This window comes from Rhineura floridana, chromosome 5 (assembly GCF_030035675.1).
Source record: "Rhineura floridana isolate rRhiFlo1 chromosome 5, rRhiFlo1.hap2, whole genome shotgun sequence".
Classification (NCBI taxonomy): Eukaryota; Metazoa; Chordata; class Lepidosauria; order Squamata; family Rhineuridae; genus Rhineura; species Rhineura floridana.
Window position 1 is genome coordinate 49,588,958 of NC_084484.1, and position 13,007 is coordinate 49,601,964.

Here is a 13,007-nt window from a genome sequence, read left to right on the forward strand (position 1 = left end):
CGCGGTCTGTTGCACATGAATGCCTTCCAACCGGTCCCACATCTCCTTGGCATTTGTAACATCTCTCACGTGTAGCAGTTGAGAGTCAGATAGAGCCAGAAGTATAAAAGCCTGCGCCTTCTGCTCTCTACACGTCCAAGCCGCAGTCAGTACCGCCAGAGTGGGTCCATCTATTGTGTCCCATAAATCCTCTTTTATCAGCAAAGCCCTCATCCTCGGCTTCCAGCTGGCAAAATTCTTTTCATTAAGCCGTTCCATCGGCAAGCCTCCCCCAGACAGGTTTACAGCCATGTTGCTCACCTCCATCTGGTTCAATCAATCAAGCTGCCCTCTCTGGAACTCCGTCTGCCATTCAGACCAGCAACTTACTCCGGTGTAATGCACTGTGGAGCGCAACCATCCTCTGCTACCACTGTTGGCTTGTGTGCCTTGTTGTGTGAAACAGCATACATTACGTTGGAGTTAAGTTGAGCAAGAAACTTCTTCAGAGCATGTTAAGAGTCTTTATTGAAAGACATTAAGGCCAGAGGCTTAAGAGTAAATACATGTAGAGATTCTTCAGTCACCCCCCTTCTGGTACATCTCTCTCCATAGATAAACACAAAAGACAGCCTCTCAACTCAGAGGCATAATTCAGAAGATGACAACACACAGACTCTGTTAGAACTTTCCCAGTCGCTATCAGATGGCTACCATAGCAACGGCCCTGGCAGTCCGTTCCCAGATAGGGCATAGACATAACTCCCCCTTAACCACAGTTATGTCTTCAAACTTGCAGGCTTCATGGAAAACAACTAGAGACAGTAATGCCTACTGGTCACCAGCCCAACACAGGTAGCCTCGGTGGCACGGAGTGCCTTCTACCAACTTCGGTTGGTGGCCCAGCTACGCCCCTATCTGGACAGGGATAACCTGGCTTCAGTTGTCCATGCTCTGGTAACCTCCAAGTTAGATTACTGCAATGCACTCTACATGGGGCTGCCTTTGAAGATGGTTCGGAAACTGCAGCTTGTGCAAAATGCAGCAGCCAGACTGGTAACAGCGGCCAGATTGGTAACATGGACCAGATGGTCCGAACATATAAAACCTATTCTGGCCCTCTTGCATTGGCTGCCTGTATGCTTCTGAGCTCGATTCAAGGTGCTGGTTTTAACCTATAAAGCCTTACACGGCTTGGGACCACAATACCCGATGGAATGCCTCTCCCGACACGAACCCACCTGTACACTACACTCAACATCAAAGGCCCTCCTCTGGGTGCCTACTCTGAAGGAAGCTTGGAGGATGGCAACAAGGGAGAGAGCTTTCTCAGTGGTGGCCCCCAAATTATGGAATGATGTACTTGACGAGGTGCGCCTAGCACCAACACTGTTATCTTTTCGGCACCAGGTCAAGACTTTCCTCTTCTCCCAGGCATTTTAGCATGTGTTTTTTAAAAAACATTTTAAGTGTTTTTAAATTTGTATATTTGTGTATTTGTTTTTAATGTTTTTAATTGTTGTAAACCACCCAGAGAGCTTTGGCTATGGGACGGTATACAAATGTAATAAATCATAATCATATAATGTACCCTCAGTCACAGCTAACTTTAGATGAACTGAAACTAAGGACTGAGCAAACTCTTAGAACAAAGTTCATATTGTGAGGTAATTATATTTTCTGAATTGTTTTTCGTTGCCTGGTTTGTACAATATGTCATATTAGAAACATATTAGGCATAATAAAAACTGAAGTGCATTTGCACATAAAAAACTTTTTTCTTTAGCACCTTTTAAGGTTCATCTTTGGAGAGGGGGACTGCTGACTGAGTAAGCTGTTCAAAAAATTCATGCATGTTTGTTCATGTTCCTCCCACTTACCCAGCCAGAGTTAATTTTTGACATTCACATCATGGAAGCACTGTAAAATTGCTCCTCCTGCAACCAGAGAGGGATTTGGTTATTTAGGTATTTCACAGCACTGTCACCTGTGGTCTCCAAAGCCTTTGAGCACCAAGTGAATCCAGAAAAGGTAAACCCACAATATAATAATAATAATAATAATAATAATAATAATAATAATAATAATAATAATAAATTTAATTTTTGTGTCGCCTATCTGGCCGAAGCCACTCTAGGCGACGTACAAACTAAAATTCAGTAAATTACAATACAATACAGATAAAATACAATAAAATCAGAACGATCATTAATCACAGCAGCATGAAATCAGTTAGGGCGATCAATAGATAATAAAATATCCCAAAAAAGTTAGCCCTCCCCGGAATTCCTGAAGGCCTGTCCAAAAAGCCAAGTTTTTAATGCCCGGTGAAATATATCCAGGGAAGGGGCATGGCGAAGATCGAATGGGAGGGAGTTCCAGACAGTGGGGGCCGCCACTGAAAATGCCCTCTCTCTAGTCCCTACCAACCTAGCTGTTTTCGTTGGTGGGACAGAGAGAAGGCCCTGTGTGGCTGATCTGGTTGGGCGGCTTAATTTGTGGTACTGGAGACGCTCCAGATAAACTGGGCCGAGACCGTATAGGGATTTAAAGGTTAATACCAACACCTTGAATTGGGCCCGGAAAACAACTGGCAGCCAGTGTAGGTGAAATAATACTGGCGTGATGTGATCACGGCGGCGGCTGTTTGTAAGCAACCGAGCCGCCGCATTCTGCACCAGTTGTAGTTTCCGGACCATTTTCAAGGGTAACCCCATGTAGAGCGCATTGCAGTAGTCTAATCGAGAGGTGACCAGGGCGTGTACCACCAGTGGGAGCTGATGAATAGGGAGGTAGGGTTGCAGCCTCCGTATGAGATGTAATTGGTACCAAGCTGCCCGGCTCACTGCCGAAATCTGAGCCTCCATGGACAGCTTGGAATCAAGAACCACCCCGAGGCTGCGGACCTGATCTTTCAGGGGTAAACTCACCCCATTAAACTGTAGGTCAACAGCGCCCAACCTCCCCCTGTCACCCACAAGTAGCACCTCGGTCTTATCAGGATTGAGCTTCAGTCTGTTCCTTCCCATCCATCCACTCACGGATTCCAGGCACTTGGACAAGGTCTCCACAGCCATCTCTGGTGAAGATTTAAAGGAGAGATAGAGCTGCGTGTCATCTGCATATTGATGACATCGCAGCCCAAAACTCCTGATGATAGCTCCCAGCGGCTTTACATAGATGTTAAATAGCATGGGAGAGAGGATAGAACCCTGTGGCACTCCGCATGTGAGGGGCCAAGGGCCTGAAACCTCATATACCCCCAACTAAATCCCTGCATCTTTTCAGTGGGATGCAAATGCAAATCTAAATAAACACAGAATTAGTTAATGCCCCCTTCTGAAACTCAGGGCAGCCTACTAATCTGAGGAGCAACAACTAAAAGCTCTTGAAGGTGTTAATTGGGACAGTATCAGATGCCCCAATCTCAGCTTTCAAAGCCCTCCCTTCTCTCCTCCCTCCACCCCCACACGTGTGCAGGCCCACACATAGGAAGTTTTCATTATTTTAGTTGGGTTGCTTTTTTGCCCTTCAATTTTTTGTAAATGAACTTCTGCCAACCTTTGGGTTCCCCTGAACATGCTGATACCTTTCTCTTGAGTGTGACTGGTGCATTCCACCTTGAACCGTCAGAAGTAGTGGGAATGACTAACAGCATCATGGTAATTAAAAATAACAAATGAATGGTGAGGTTTAAATAAAGAGCCATTTCACGTCATAAATGTGAAGAACATCAGGGTCATTATCTGGGATGGGAATTTTGTCTTCCCACCTACTCATATAGCATTTACAGCACATTCCTGTGCATGTTTGCTTAAAATAGACATTAAGTTCTATAGGCCTAATTCTCTGTTAAGTGTGCATTGGGTTGCAACCTTAAGATATTACTATGCTATCCTAGAAAAAAAATGAAATAAAATGTCAATCAGAACCCTTTCTTTCGCTATGAATTTGTTCATTCTTGCCTCTATCACAGGTCTTATAGTGCAGCTTAGCTTCATCAATCTTTAGGAAATGCGTTATATAGGTGTTGCTAACCTCTGGCTATTAGACTCTGCAGAAAAATGAGAAGGAATAAATTACTACATAGTTACTCTTCTAACCAGCACTCTTTTATGTAGCATCTCATATTAGCTGTTATCAGAGACAGGTGGTTGGATCAGGGGCAATCACAGGCTTAATCCAATAACAGCAGTTCTTAACTTTATCATACTTGCAAATTTGGGGACTCAACACTGTTGAAGGTACCTTTGTAACTGTCCAGACAAATAAAATCCCATGATTACACTGAATGATGCATTTATCATTTCAAGGCACAGGTAATTTATAGTTGTCTCCTTTCCACCCCCAAAAACCAGCAATTCCATTTATTACACCAAAATAACCTGCATTTCCTTCCTCAGTGAAAATATCAGGTGAACAACCTCTCATGGCTTTCATGTTTACTGCAATCTTTGAAACTCGGCAGGCTATAAATTTAAAGAAATGTAAAACAAGTTGTAGAAAGCCAAAACAATTTCCTTAACATCTTTGTTTGCTTGAAAGCATAAAGTGCAGCCTGGTTATTTCCTCCAAGATGATTAGGAGTGTGAATTATACCACCTGTAAGCTGGCAGCCAACTACAACTTAGACATCTTCCAGCTGGAATACCTAGGGTAGAATCAAATGTACAGTATTTCTGTGCCAAGAAATGTAAATAGGATGTTTTTTTCTTTTGATCATTTTAACTGACACTAAGTGACTCTACAGAAAATGCCAAATCTGTCAAGGCCTCTTCTTAGCATGGAAACAGGGGCTTCTAATATTGTAAGTGAAACATAATTTCTAATATTAACCTTTTGGCACAGAACAGAGTCTGTTTTTCTGGATCCAAATTTTGGCAGGGAATTTGCACAACAGCTAGGAGGACTTTCCCTCTATTTTCTTTTTGATCTTATGGCAATCTTGTTTTCTGCTATGGGTTGGGTGTCTTTATTACTGCTGTTTTATTAATTGGGAGAGGGGGGTTGTAGAACTTTTATTTGTTGTTGATATGGTATTCTGAATTTTTAGTACGTAAGCCACTTTGGAAGAGATGTGGTCTATAAATATTATAAAATAAATGCATAAAAATAATGGTTTAATTGCAACAGTATTTTTAAAATATTTAGCTCAAAATGTTCAAAATAATATAAAAAAGCCATCATTAACAAGTACTCAAAAATCCAGATATAATAATACATTTTCCTAGTGAACAAAGTCTTACACATTCTTCTAAAAGCTCATAGAGCAGCTCTGGCAGGCACAAGCTCTGCCTTGTGCCCTAGAAGATGTAACAACACAAATAATAAATAGCATCTAAAGTAGGACTCTTTCTAAAGCTCTCAGAATGTAGGGTGGGTCCACATTAGGTAGAGTACTGGTCATTTTAGAGCCAGAAATCAAAGATGGTGAGAATCATTTGTGAAACAAGAGAGCCAGTGGCAAAGGTTTATTAGTGCACAGTCTAGTTGTTTTATATCCAGTAAACCAGATTTGACCTGAAGATTGTTTCATTTTATTCACTTCATTAGTAGAAAATTATTTCAAAGGACTAGAAGTCAATTAGGATTCCTCTACGGTTGTACAACATAAAATAATAAAAAGAAGAGAAGGGGAAAAAAGAGAATTATAGCTAGATGAAAAGAGAATATTTTATTGGAATTCATAGAATGTATTACACATAAGCAATAATTACGCTATCAGGGTTGCGCACACGTGTGATTTCTGTTCTTTATCTGGAGCTACATTGCTATAAAGTAACACTAGGGATAATTTATCAAATGTATCCTTTTGAAGATTAAGAAAATTATTTGGCTTATAAATGAAGGAAATGTTGGAATGCAGCATGTTAATTTTACATTCATGATTTCATTCACAAACATGTGTCTTGTCTTAGAATGCTCATGCTTGGAGATGACTATAGAAATTCAAATTGCCCAACTGTCCCACATTAAAAAATAAAATAATGTTGTTGGGAAAATACTTAGAGGTTCTGATGCTTAAGCAGTATACAAATATTGTTAAACAAATTGTTAAACAAATTGCAGGGCTGGGGTGTGGACTTGTAAATAAAAAAGAAGTGAAAGATCATCTGAACTTATCCCATTGGCTCAGGGCTCTTCCTCAAACTGTAGGTCCATGTTTTGTACATATATGAAAACCTTGATTTTACAAAAATAAAAAAGTCCTTATTTTCTGTAGGGCAACTTAAAAGTTGGCATAAATAAGGATCAATAGAAAAACAGTGTCAGAAGGTTTGACCATAAAGGAGAAAATAAGGAATTATTATGCATGTCTCCTCAGATGTGCTCGAAATCTACTCAGATCAATGGGGCTTACTCCAGATAATTATATAGGAATGCACACAAATAGAAATTTGTTTTATATGTTACAGATGTCTTTCCTCTAGAAAGCACTTCTGTTCAAGGATATCATATATTCCCAGGGTTCAAACTGAAATATATTGTTGCTTGGCATGTGAATCCCCAGCCTACCCTATGAAAACAGAGCCAATGCATTTTGGAATATTGTTAGGAATGCATGTGCATAGAAGTCACTGTGTGTGTGTGTGTGTACACACACACCTGTGCGGGGAGGGGGAAGCTTCGGTGACCTGCACAGGCATGGGGTTGGGCGAGCAAAGCAAGCAGAGGCGGAGCCCCTAGTGAAATTATACATGTGATGTGACACCATGGAATACTAGCAACACAGTTCCGTTACACCCTGGTTGCTGGCAAATGTAATTACCAGTAGATACAAGCAGAGATGTGAAGGCCCAGAAAAAAAACGGAAAAATTTGGAATTTTGTTTTCCTTTTTCCCTGAAGCTGTTTTTTTTTTCCAGAAAAATTGAACAAATTAAATAAAAAATGGATTATGGGATGTTTTATTTTAGCATGATGAATAAAATGTCTCATTGAATCTTGGTCCCCCCCCCTTTTCTCAGTTCTTTTTATGGGAATGGATGCTTTATGTCTGCTTGACATTGTGGAGGACTAGCAGAGACATAAATAATTTTCTTTATTATTAATGTTGATGGTTTCTTCTGTTGGTTTTTTTAAACTGTTTTTTGCCTGCTCCTCCTAAACTGGCAAAACTGGCAAAACAGTTCAGGTGTTCCTTACAGTTCAGGATCTTGTAGATCCATTTGTTACAAAAAAAAGTAAAAATTGTAAAAATAAATTCAATTTGTAATAATTGTTTGAATAAAATGTACTTTTAATTTACCAAATGTGATAATTTTATGCCATGCCAACTTGTACATAATTACATTTGATGTTCCTGAAGTAACAAAGTGACTTTCAATCTTTAAAAAGTGCTAATATTGCATTTTTTCAATTTTTCTGAACATTTCCATTTTTTCCCGGAACCCCCCCGGAAAAAACGGTTTTTTTATGGCTTCAGAATTTCCAGAACTTTTACATCTCTAGCTACAAGTAATCTAGCTTTTGAAAAATTGTCAGATATCTATGGTTTCAAGCATAATCAGTGACAAACTGCATTTATGTCACCATTGTGAGGTAAACAAGAAAGTTTGGCACTTAACTTCTGAAGTAGCTGCCCTCTGTAAGTTAATTACCCAAGTTTCTTAGCCCTACCATTCATGTCCCTCCACACCAAATACCGTCAACGCACATTCTATGTCCTACCTCCTCTATAGGCATTCTCCTTTACTAGGAATGAAGAATGGGAAGCATCTATCCCAAAGAAAGATACATATCCTATTGTTTCAGACTGAGTTATCACTCCCTTCTGCACTTCACATTGATTTGCACCGTCTGGAAAATCTGAATTGATTTTCAACATCTTCTTTTAGTGCTACTGTCTGTCATTCCATTCACAAGAGCTCAGCCCACCACTTGCTATGACCCCAGAACCTAGCAGGGTCCATGTCACCAGGCTGGAAATTACAGTGACACCAGCTAAGGTGCCAAACTGGGTTTGTGACTCCAATCCTGAAGTTGGTGATCAGGAGCCCACAGAGGCTGGCAGGCAGGAACTCACTGAATCAGATGTCACAGCACCAGAGCTTGGACCTTCACAAATACCTTTCCATGGGCCTGAGCAACTGTGTACCTCCCACAGTACCTCACCAGTCCAACAGTCCAATGAATGCACCAGGCAAGAGGCCAAGGAGCACAGGCAAAGTGCCCATCTTCAAACTAAGTGATAAATTTGTGGATCCAAACATTTCCAGGGCAATGTGGTACTCGGTTATGGAGACTTGAGCTACTACTACTACTACTACTACCACCACCACTACTACTACACTACTAACACATTAACTAGATCAAAATGCTTTCCCTCCCTGCACTAAGTAAGAGCACAGTCATGATGTCCATCATCAACAGAATGAATGGGAGTTCACGTCAATGATTATTTGATCCAGGGAATCACAGGGAATTGAAAAATGGTTGTAAGCGAACCATGAGTTGAATGAATGGGGGATGAGTCTTTATGTACAGTAAAGTGGTTGAGCGAGATCAGGTAGCTGCCTAGGACCAATGAAAATTTGAATGCGCCCAAAAGCCAAATCCCAACTCAGCAAAAAAAACAACACCCTTTTCTGCTATTCTCCTAGCCAATAGTGGCCGGAAGGGCTGCACTGGCAGGGCTGCACTGCTCTCCCAACTTTCCAACACACCACTGTTGGCTACCGGGAAGGGGAAGAGCAAGGCAGCAAGGAGTTCAGCATGGTGGAGTTCAGTGGAGCCAATCAGATGCTCCCAGTGCTGCACCCAGACTGCACCATGCTTCCCACTGCCTTGCCCCTCCCCCTCTCAGTAATTGGCAGCAACGTGTGGTTTTGGGAAGCTGGAAAAACAACACAGCCCCACCCACTCAGCCCTGCCAGCTGCTACTGCTCCCCGCGCTCAAGGGACAACCAAGAAGGATCATGAATTATGGTTTATGGTAACATATCATTCTATGGAACGGCTTAATTGCACCTTATGTGACCATGCATGTCTCTTCTGTACCAGCATGATTCTTAATGGATACTCCTCACTCTCTTCCTGGTGTTCAGGAGATTAGCGGGCAAATTGGATTAAAGATCATGAAAGCAAATGAATTATACACTCTTGCAGGGGAAGAGCTGCTTCTTTGCCTTGGGAAGGGGATACTACTGATCTCTTGTCTGGAGACTCACAAAAACCTAGTACTTCACCGTACACCCAGGTCTCAGTTTTTCACAGTGAGTAAACATTTTATCGCATCACTGTTAACAAACTATTGGAAGCCATTAATTCACTACAAACCCATCACTAACAGTATGTTCTCGACTTTATTAGACCAAGGCATGGTACATTTATTATTTTAACAACACTGATGATGTAACCAGTATCCTTAAGACATTGCCTCTACAAAAGGTTACAGTTTTTAACCCCTCAAATTGTTTACACATGGTATGCTGTGAATACTATGCATTTCAAACTAGAAATAAAGAGCTGCTACCAGTTACCCATCATAAACAAATTATTCACTTTGGAGACAATTTTTATTTCCAAAAGAAACACATATGGCTTCCCACTGTTTTTGAGGGAGCATAACATCAAATGTTTAATTATTGCTGATTTGTTTTTCTGTATACAATCAACAGCTTATTTTTTAGAATGATTTTGTATCTCATTCATGTTCTGAATGCTGATGTGACAGGAAGGGAGTTAGTTATTGGAGGCAACACTGTTCATAAATCTAGATTTTATAACAGCAGAATAAGGCAAAGTAGGTGTTGATGTTGAATGTCTTCACAGATGGATGTTGATTTATATTAACAAACAAAAGGAAAATATTTAACCTGTGCTGTTTAAAATCTATCACAGAGTAATAAACCATACTTGCATTTTAGTATGTTATTCTCGTGGGGTGCATTTCTATGTCACTATATTTTTAAAGCTAATTCACAGATTACAATTAGTGATTAACACTGAAAACAGATGACTGTTTTTAAGAAAGTTGGGAGCAGTTTGAGAGACTTCACTTCTCACATTGTACATACATTGGGTGGTATTCAATGCTAGCGCTACTCAGAGTAGACCCATTGAAGTTAATGGACATGCTACCTTTGGCTCATTAATTTCAATGGGTCTACTCTGATTAGGGCTTAGTTGAATACAACAGACTGCTTTTTTCCCACCACCACTCCTGACAAAATGGGTTTTTGAAACCTGCAAAGTCTAGTAGCAGAAGCAACAATGGGAACAGTGATATCACCCTCTGAGCTTTCTGGGGGGGAAAGCTTGCTGAAAAAGAACAAATCTGCCATCTGTCTCTATTGTAATGTTATACTGATATGCCGTGTGTGTTGTGAGCCAATTTGGGCACATTTGTGTGGGAAAGCAGCATACAAATAAAATAAAATAAAATAAAAATAAAGTAGATAGATAGATAGATAGATAGATAGATAGATAGATAGATAGATAGATAGATAGATAGATAGATAGATAGATAGATAGATAGATAGATAGATAGATAGATAGATAGATAGATAGATAGATAGATAGATAGATAGATAGTCCTCCTCCTCTCCTTCCCTTATACTAAGTTCCAGCAGCATTCTGCCATTTCCCACATTTCACTGTTCCGTGGATCAATGGTCATTTAAACAAACTGAGAAAAGGAGGCTAGTCATATATTGTGTGAATCAGTATTTCCTGAGCTGAAGCAAAATGCAAAGGGCTTTCATTCCATTTTGCCTAAACAACTACAAAACATATTCTGAGTTTTCTAAATCTTTCAATGAAAGGCCTGATGAAGCCTCCCAACTCATTTCCTGTGCCCCCCCAATTTAGCAGTGTCAGCAAAATTGCTAGTGGTGAGACTGGCACTGAACAAGGCATCTCTCCTTCCCTTGCACAGCACATTTGCTAGCAGTTTGGAGCACTCCGGAAACAGAGAGAAGGGATCCAGTTTTCCCTAATGGTTCCAACCCATTCTGGGAAGCATCAGAGCAAATTAGGGTACTCTTTCCTGTTTCCAGAGTGCTCTGACCTGCTAGGAAAAGTGGCACACAAAGAGGAGAGGCAACTCATTCAACAAGGATGTTGTTGCCACCACCACCAATGGTAAGGTCAACAGAGGAGCAGGAGACAGTGCTGGTATGATCTGAGGGGGGTAGGGGTATCTTCTCACCATGCCGCACTGGACTAGATGAAGAGGTTCCTCACCATAATGGGAGGGAAACCACCCTCCTCACTCTTCAGAGATTAATCTGTACAGCAGAGGGAACAATTTCCTCCTGTTATGGAGTTGGGTGGGTGAAGAAGTTCCTTTCCAGCCAGCCTAGCTCTGTGATAGAGAAGAAAATGTCCCTCTACTCCTCTGATAATATCTGTGTGATGAGAGATGACCATGGCTGCTTTGGCCATGCCCGTCACTGGCATGTTGCTCTCAAAGGTGTAGCGAACAGCAAATGCAGCCCTCAGGGTGAAAAAAGGAATTCACTCACTGCTGTTCTAAACCTTCTGTTCAGAAGTAAGCTTCACAAGGTGCAAGAGGGGACTTACCACAACGAACATTTAAAACTTCAAGTTTAATTTGCAAAATGCTTTGCAATCTTCCTTGTGTGTTGAGCCTCAGTTACATCACTCACTGTAAGGTAAATCACTCAGATTCCCATTTTACCAAAGGGGAATTAAAGGGGAGAGAAGGTCACTTACATACAGCCACACGTGGTCAATAAAAGAACTGGAACTTCAAGGTAGCTCTTGTAGATGCAAATCCAACTCTTTAAACAAACAAAATAGTTGAGTTGGAATTGTATTGACAAAGATTCAAACCCCACGAATATTTTTCAAAGTTTCATGATGGCTTGCACATAGAGTCAAATAAATAATAATAATTATCCAAACCATTTAAATTACTGAAAAAACAAACAAAAATAGAAGACAAAACCAAGAATTAATATAGCAATTACAGCAGTAAAGACAATAACTAAAAACCTAAGCAGCAGTTTTTTAAAAAATACTAGCCATGAAAAGCCTGGGTGAATAATTTTGTTTTTAAAGTCCTGGCCTGGCACCTAAACTCATCAGACTGTGTGCCAGATAAAGCAGTACTGGGAAAAGCTTTGTAGGGTTGAGGAAGAAGGCTCTTTTACCAAAAGTCACCACTCTGATGGTAGAGGCATCCTAAAAAAAGAGTCTGATGACCCAGTTGGTGGGTAAGTTCATGATGGAGCAAGCCTTCAGATATCTTAGTACATCGAACTGTATCTTGAAAAGGACAAGAAACCAAAAAAATTGCTTTATAATAAATGAGATGTGTTCTGACCACCCACTGCACCACACTTGCTCTCAAAACCACTTCAAACATTAATATTAATATTATTATATAGATTTGTTGCTTGCCTTTCACCCAAAGGTCCCCCAGCAGGTGACAACAGCTTTAAAATACATCATTAAATACATTTTAACATTGCGCAGGAGCCATGCTAATCTTCTCTGCGCTTTTCCATATTGTCATGTATGTACCATACACACACACACACACACACACACACACACATATTACTGTGATTAACAAAACAGAGGATTTATTTATATGCAAAAACATTTTGGTTTCCGCCTTTGTCAGCTGTTCTGTGATAAAAATGAAAGGTGCTATTGTCAAGGTGGCAGTTATAAAACTTTGAGGATGGACTGTTCAGAAGGGCTTCATTTGCTGAAGCAAAGTGATGTTGGTACTGTTCCTCTGGTTGAGTCTTGTTGTTATGTGCCTTCAAGTCGATTATGACTTATGGTGACCCTATGAATCGGCAACCTCCAATAGCATCTGCTATATACCACCCTGTTCAGATCTTGTAAGGTCTGTGGCTTCCTTTATGGAATCAATCCATCTCTTGTTTGGCCTTCCTCTTTTTCTACCCCCTTCTGCTTTTCCCAGCATTATTGTCTTTTCTTGTGAATCATGTCTTCTCATGATGTGTCCAAAGTATGATAACCTCAGTTTCATCATTTTAGCTTCTAGTGATTTAATTTGTTCTAACACCCAATTATTGTCTTTTTCGC

At 40.5% G+C, this 13,007-nt stretch overlaps 1 pseudogene; it reads right to left on the reverse strand.

The window, feature by feature from the left end:
* Positions 1 to 12,378: 12,378 nt before the first annotated feature.
* LOC133386383 (U6 spliceosomal RNA) lies at positions 12,379 to 12,479 on the reverse strand (annotated as a pseudogene).
* Positions 12,480 to 13,007: the final 528 nt, after the last annotated feature.